The sequence below is a fragment of the Acipenser ruthenus genome, chromosome 10, assembly GCF_902713425.1.
Source record: "Acipenser ruthenus chromosome 10, fAciRut3.2 maternal haplotype, whole genome shotgun sequence".
Lineage (NCBI taxonomy): Eukaryota > Metazoa > Chordata > Actinopteri > Acipenseriformes > Acipenseridae > Acipenser > Acipenser ruthenus.
Window position 1 is genome coordinate 3,903,419 of NC_081198.1, and position 7,819 is coordinate 3,911,237.

Here is a 7,819-nt window from a genome sequence, read left to right on the forward strand (position 1 = left end):
AAAACAAGTTGGCAAGTTATCGTTTGCTTGATTATTAGTTTTCCTAGGTAAATCCAAATTATTTTATTTGAAATTATGCCTTAAATAAAAAAAGTAATTACTTACAACATTAATTTTGAAATGGGATTTTTAATGGAATTACCAGTTGATTACCAATGTGAAAAGGCACTCTAAATATTTTGTTTACAAAATCTGCATGCTGTATGTACCAGGTGCCAGATGCGCTGGTGAAGGTTGGTTTGGATTTCTGGAAATAGAACACTACTAATTTCATTAAGTGGCTAGGGAAAATGCTGCAGACAATCAAAATTAGTCAGCGATGTCTTTTGAATTAATTCAAATATCATTGGTCAATGCACATACAGCATTCAGTGCAGGTGAGCAAAGGTTTGTGACCTGGCTTGTGACCTGGTTTGTAACCTGGTTTGTGACCTGACTTTTCAAAGTCATTGGTCTTCACTGCGGATTCCAGGTGGTGTTAGATTGGCTCGGGGTTAGGGAGGCAAAATAGGACTGTTTCTCCTCATTGTACTACAGCAGTCCTCCAGAGGCCAGGAGCTCGCTGACACACTGTCTAGGTTGTAATTGGCTTGGTCAAGGGATTGCAGGGAAACCACTTGCTGTACATTCAGTTCTCCTGAACTGTGCTGGGATTTGTTGAGCAAACATAATTGGACATTCTGAATCGGGGAGAAAATTGGGGGTAAAGTAATTGGTCAGTGTTTAATTTCTGTTTGTAGAAACTTGCTGACATGATAGAAGGTGTGCTCTGTAAATTAATAAACACTGCAGATTTGGAATCTACCCAGAGCTTTTCCAAGACATAAATATTTAATATACTAAAATGAATTTTTATTAGAAAACTGAAACTACACTGATACAAAATGTCTGCCCAAGGAAGTAACTGTACAGAATGGTAGTATCACTGTATACATTGGTTCTCTCTAATGGAGTTAAGACTAGAACACTTATACCACTACTTGGGTTTATTCCCTCACTATGGATAATTCAGGCAGAAAAAGCAGATTTTTGGGACTAATAGTTTGTTAGATGGATGTGGAATCAAAAGCAGCAGAAGCACTGAAGAACAATGAATAGATTGTAACCATGGTCTTGTGTTCCTTTCTTTCTTTCTTTTTCTTCTTTTTTTAATTATTGAGATCTCAGAAAAATCCATACCTATTGCCTGCTGGGCTTTACCCTCTTCATTTGTAAAAGTTACAGTTTCTGAAGTTTTTTTTCTCTCTTTCATTTTCACTACAACATCCCAATAGGGTATTTCTCTGATTGACCTCCAAGGCATCAGAATACACAGGTCTCCTTGTAATACACACTCCAGGTCCTGCCATGGCATTATTAAAAAAAAAAACATACAGCACAACTTTCCTTGCCATTCCAGCCAGGGAACCAAACCTGAGAGTCTGTTTCCTGTTATTACCCAGGATAATCCAATGTCATGAAAATCAGTAGAGCCTAACCTATTGCTGGAAAGGAAAAATGTATGTCTGAGGTGTGCTGGGGGGTTCGAAATCAAGGGGGAGAGGGCTGAGATAACATGTTTCTGTTTGTTCGAATACTTCATGAATGTTAGCCACTAATTCTTAACATCTTTGTCTTGCCATTCAAGCAGACTTGAGGAGTGCTAGGTGAGAACAGGACAGCAGTGGTGTCAATTAGTTTTTGTTTGCCGTCCTCTTTCTGTGTCCTTAATCCGCAAGCATTCACTCAGGTTTAACTTACTCTTACTGCCTATCGTATTATTGCATATGTAAGACCACGTGCCAATGGTCATTTCAACTGCTGTATTCTCATATTGCTTCCTTATCATTCTTCAGTTGTTCCCATCCCTTCTGCCTCCATTCTCCATTATTTCAGTCACTTTCAGCAAAGCCATTTTTATTTCCCATTTTCACGCCTTTTCAACTCACTGCGTATAGCTTCAGTTTCCCTCTTTCACGGATGTGGTATTTTGTCCTTTTAATTTGCTTTGTATTTGTCATTCCCTGGCCCTTTTTATTCGTCTCGGGGAAAGTAAATCTCAGTTCTATTCCGTTGCCGTTGTTCTCTCGCGCTATGTCTTTTTTACAAGCTCACTTTTCTTGCCACTTCGCAGGCTCTGGGATTGTTATTTCTTTTCTTTCAACATTCTTGCGTCTGCCCATATGTTCTTGCATTGCTGTTCAGTTCCCTGTTTTCTGTGTCTTCTCCTGCCCCCTCTGCTCTTTGTGTGGCTATGATTTATTTGAGACAGCCGCACAGGCCCGAGCGCACTCTCCTACGCAGGCAGGTAAATCTGCTGCTGTGATATATTTTAATTACAGATTTAGTCAGACGTAATTAAGGTTTTATATCAGGGGGACAGTTTTTGTATGCATTCTGCACAGCTCTGCCGTTTTGATTTGAGTTTGTGTCAGTAAGCCATTTTTTTATTCGGCTGGGCTGTTTGGCTGGAGCTGTGGAGGTAGAGGCGATATAGTGCAGACGGATGGACAAACACATGGCACACTTTGGAGTTTTGCATATATCTGTAGAATCTATGATGAAATTTGCAAAGGAGCTTCTTTAGCTTAAGTTTTAAATATATTATAATCTCGGGGTGGATGCTATAGAAGGATGTCTGTTTGCCTGACTGTCTGTCACACTTATTTTTATATATCCATAGTATGGTTTATCTGATTGTGCTGAAAGTTGCTTTGGACTTGCTTAGGATCATCACCTTGGGGTATATGGCACCACCCTATCTGTCTGTCCGTATTTCACATGAAGGTTTTGCTTAGTATGTGGTGAAGCACTTATTCAATTGTGATACAACTTGGTCAGGACATATGTTAGCACAAGCTATTGAAAATATTCGAATCTGGAGGTATAGGAAGGCATCTGCTCATTATTGGTGTATGGGCCAAAACATTGCTTGAGATTCCCCTTAGATTCTATTTTATTGTCATTTTCTTTTAACAATTATCAAAGGTTGAAATGTGTACGTTACTGTCGCGTCGCACAGACGGTGTGCCTGTAATAAAATACTTATTACAGAAACTCTGGAGTTTGTGATCCTGTGCATTCAGACCTCTACATTTCAAAGTAGGAATGTAATAATGCACAACAATAACATAGCCTAAGTAAATAAAGTTGCGTGGTAGATCCATGATTAAGCCTTCAGTGCTGTCAGTCCCAGCCAGTGAGTTGATCCCTGTACGGCTTGCTCTTCCTGACATGTTGGCTGTCAGTCCTTCAGATTGCAAAAAATGCCAAATGTATCCCTGCACCTATATGCCTTTGCTGTGGTTAGGTAGGCTTCATACAGTTAGCCTCCCATCGACCATTCAGTCTGTTTGACACACACAAAAATTAGGTTGTGAAATATATGACACAGATGGAATGGCTTTCCTGGGATTATGGTGTGTTGGGGGAATGGGGAGAAGTGGTAATTGCATTTTAATTACAGTGTTGATGGTTTCTGCATTTTGCCAGATGGAAGAGCCTTTACAGATATTCACAAATAAATCAGCTCTCCACTTTTTCTTTATTTATTTTTTTTCACTTTGCTGCTGGTTGTGTTGACCCCAGGTAATTTACACCCTGTGCTGTTACTCTGTCATGCTGTTTTGTTTTATTTTATTTTATTTTATTAATTTATTTCAGTAGGGGATTTTCCAATTAGATTTGTAGATCTTTGGTTCTTAGAACACATTAATGTATTCTTTGTATTGATTGTGTTGGTTTTAAAATGGGATTACAGTGGTGGGCTCTTTAATCCAAGAATGTATTCTTATTCTTATTCTTAAGTACAAGGACTACTGTTTTGACAGAGTCGAATAGTAGAAGTAAATGTAATCGAAAGGGTTGACAAGTCTCCACTTAAAAAAAATATGAATAAAACATGTATTTGATTATGTCTGGTGCTTATTTTTGAAGGGTCTGTTTCGCAATACTTTGCTGTTTGTGCACTTACTATTAAATATTTATTAATGTTCTACAATCTCACTTATATGTTAATGGACTGCAACTGCAACGCGCATGCATCACAATTACTTCAGTCATGTGACGTGCGATTAGTGGACTAGTTATGAAGTCGACTGTCCCTTTTCTATTTGACTAGTTGCCTATTCGGTGCTACCCCTGATAATGTAATTGTAATACAGACTACTCAAAATGTCGGAGAAATTCGGAATGATCGCTTTCACAGTCTGAAGCCATGTATATCTCTCAGCTGTTCCTGGTATGGGTTCCCCTAGTGACGTCACGTCAACTACGTGCATCTCCGGTGCGTTGTTGGTATTTTCCGGAATTATTGATAGTTTTACGTCTCTCGGTGCTCTAAAATTGATCATGGAGATTTAATTTCTTGCTCATTGTGAAAGTAAACCAAGTACGACCTCAAAGCCAAAAAATTATTTTCTATGTGTGATACGGACTTTAAACTTGTTTTCCTTTCCTACGGTGTCTGGCAACATAAAGCTCAGTCTAATCAGCTTACTATCGACTGGGTTCTCAATAATCCCTTTGTGTGAAAGGAAAAACATTGCCTGTTATTGAGCTACAACAGAGGTTTAAGTGCATCCTCCTCTATACCTGTGCTGCAATGTAGCAATATCACAGCATCAGTGCCTGTGAAGCACTAATACAATTCAGAACACACTCCCTCTAACTTTCTTTAGGGTAGGGCAGTAACTGTCAATTCATTGTGTGAAGGAAACAACGTAATTATTTTAAAACTGCAGATAATGTACTCAAGTCACTTACTGTACTGTATTCATCTTGCTTTGAAGCCTACAAACATTTCCGTTTACAAAATGATGACCCTCCTGCAGCAGTCCAAAAAGTAGCCAGTTGCTAAAAGGACACTCAGGAGCAAAAGGAACAGAGGCAGAGACAGGAAAACAACAACTAATGCAAGAAAGGTTTCCAGGGGGGCAGTTCAAAGAGCAATCTGATTGCTGCTCGAGTGTATTGGTTGCTGCTGAATCTTTGCAACGGGGAAATTTGTTGAGTGACCTTGACTTTGAGCTCCTTTGGTTGGGTAATTTGAAAGAGTCAGTGCCCAGGGGGCGTAAAGTTGTCGTTAAGGGATTTATTTAGAGGGAGATTTTTTAACATTAGATAGATAGATTACGTTTACAATTAGGCATGCTTACAATTCAAAGGCAGAGCACAGCACACGGGCGTGATAAAGAATCAAGGACTGGTGAAATACAATTCAAAGCTGCTGCAGTATGTTCACTGTTTTGTCATTTCAAATATTTTCTCAAAACAAACATTCAGCTTTAAAGCTGCAGTGTCCAGTACAAAATTGCATGATGAAAAAACACATATGTAGGTGAAAAATGCTAAAATAAAAGTCGCTACATTTAAAAAATATTTAAACACCTGAAATTTTCAGTCCACTAAAATAAAGGGCTTTCCATAATGTCTGCAAGTAAGAAATTGCAGTGTTCAGTGTTAAAAAACACAACACAATACATTAACTTATAGCATTAAAATGTTCAAAAAAGGTGCCTGAATTACAAGCTCTTGCAGTGTCTAAGAAAAAAAAAAAAAAAAACCTTCCAAAATATGGATTGTAGCATAACAAGAAGAAAGCGTATTCAATCAGACTGTGGAGTCTGTGTGATCAGATCCAAAACCTCCTAACACGTCTTCGTTATCTGAACCGAAGATAACCCTAACCCTGAATCTCAATCATTCATTGCACAGAGCAACTACTTCTAGGCAGTTTTTTTCTATGCACAACAAGAGCCGCAATATTTCCTATCGAGCATTATTTGCACATAGTTATTAAAAACGGAAATTAATGGTATAAATGTAACTTTTAGCTAAAAGTTGGGGTGGGTGATTGCTCAAACCGGGGCGTTGATTTGGCAGAATCCGGTATATATATATATATATATATATAATAAAACAATTCTTATTAGTACAAGTACTGTATTGTATCTAGTAAACAGTCACTTGGGATAATTGTATTACTTCAAAACCACTTTTTTCTAAAAGGTAATCCCCACCATAACCAATTTGTAGCTCTTTTCTAGTGTGAAAGGGTTAAGCATCCATTCACAGAATCATTCTTGTCCACATTTACCCGGCAATTACCCTAGCTGGGCTTGCTGCGAATTAAAGGAGACAGTGGTAATCATAGACACATCAGCTCTGCCAGTATACAACAGTTTGAAAAAAGGTGATGATAAGATAATTATTTCTTCTCTAATTATATTATTAGCCACAAAGCACAGGGCTAAACTGACAGCCTATTTCTAATACAAAAATAACAAAGTAAATAACTGGAAGATAAAGAAAGGAGATATATGCTTTAAATTTAAAATGGAGGAGGGAGGAGGTATTAACACTAAAAAAACCTGCATGTCACTTATAGTGCTGCCTACAGCCTACAGTATGTGTTGCTGTTTTCTAATGGTCCTAAAAAGGATTCCACTGGGCAATGAATTGAGCTGGTGCTGCAATGCAGAAACACTTAACATGTATGCATGGAGGCATTACTAGGAGGCTGTGTGGTCCAGTGGTTAAAGAAAAGGGCTTGTAACCAGGAGGTCCCCGGTTCAAATCTCACCTCAGCCACTGACTCATTGTGTGACTCTGAGCAAGTCACTTAACCTCCTTGTGCTCAGTCTTTCGGGTGAGACGTAGTTGTAAGTGACTCTTCAGCTGATGCATAGCTCACACACCCTAGTCTCTGTAAGTCGCCTTGGATAAAGGCGTCTGCTAAATAAACAAATAGTAGTATTAGTTAGCAGTTTAGGTAATGCGTTTCGGACTCATTGAAAAACAGTTATTATTTGTTCCTCTTAGTTCTACATGTGATCAAGTTCTTCAGAATGATTGCCCTGTTACACACATGCAGTGGGCTCATCTCTTCAAAAGACGAACGCCATGGTTGTCAGTGGATGATGGTGATATCTTGCCAAACTTTCAATGAATGTCAGATGAGCAGTTGCAGGACATCACCCTAAAAGTTTACCAACTGAAGCAGGTAATGTCATGCACTGCGAAGCAACTCTCTCCTGATGGTTCTTTTGCGTGTGAAACTCTAATCCAGGCATGCAGAGTCATATGATGGTGCTGCTAATGTCATGCAGCCAGTGGCATCCTGATATTTTACGTGGACAGTGGGATGTTTTGCCACATTGCCGCTGTCTTCTGGTATTTAGGATACCAAAGGTCTATGGCAAGCCAGGTGACCTGTGCTGTAACATATGGAGACCTGATGGTCTTTATACTGGCCATGATGCCAGAGGACTAGCAAGATCAAGATGGTTAAGCAATCCACCTGCTGGTTGTGATGGTGAGTCCATGGCATCACGGCTTGGCCTCTTGGACTGAGTCACGCGGTGAGGTGACGCATGTATTTTCCGATATTTCAATTCGGCCGTTGGCAAAAAAGGCCCTTACTGCAAGCCATCCTTTTTCTACATTTATAAGAAGCACGAAAATAGTACTGAATTAATTTCTGGACAATGTATACATTAAATACTAGTATTTTTTAATAAATAATAATTGAAATACTATAGAAATAGGCTAGTCAACTAGGCTAGCCAACTTTTTGACACTTCTATAAAATACAATATTCATTCATATTCGTGCAGCATTTGATTTATTTAAAAATAAAAAGAAAAGCTTGTCTGAGGACACATTTTTATTATTCCCCCGTGCGTCCCTCAGTCTGAGGACACATTTTTATTATTCCCCCGTGCGTCCCTCAGTCTGAGGACACATTTCACTAAATCCCTAACTGACAAGTACGTCCAGTTCTGCTGTTTTTGTACTTTTTAACATGCCGCGTCAGGCAAGCCAACATAAATAAAACAAA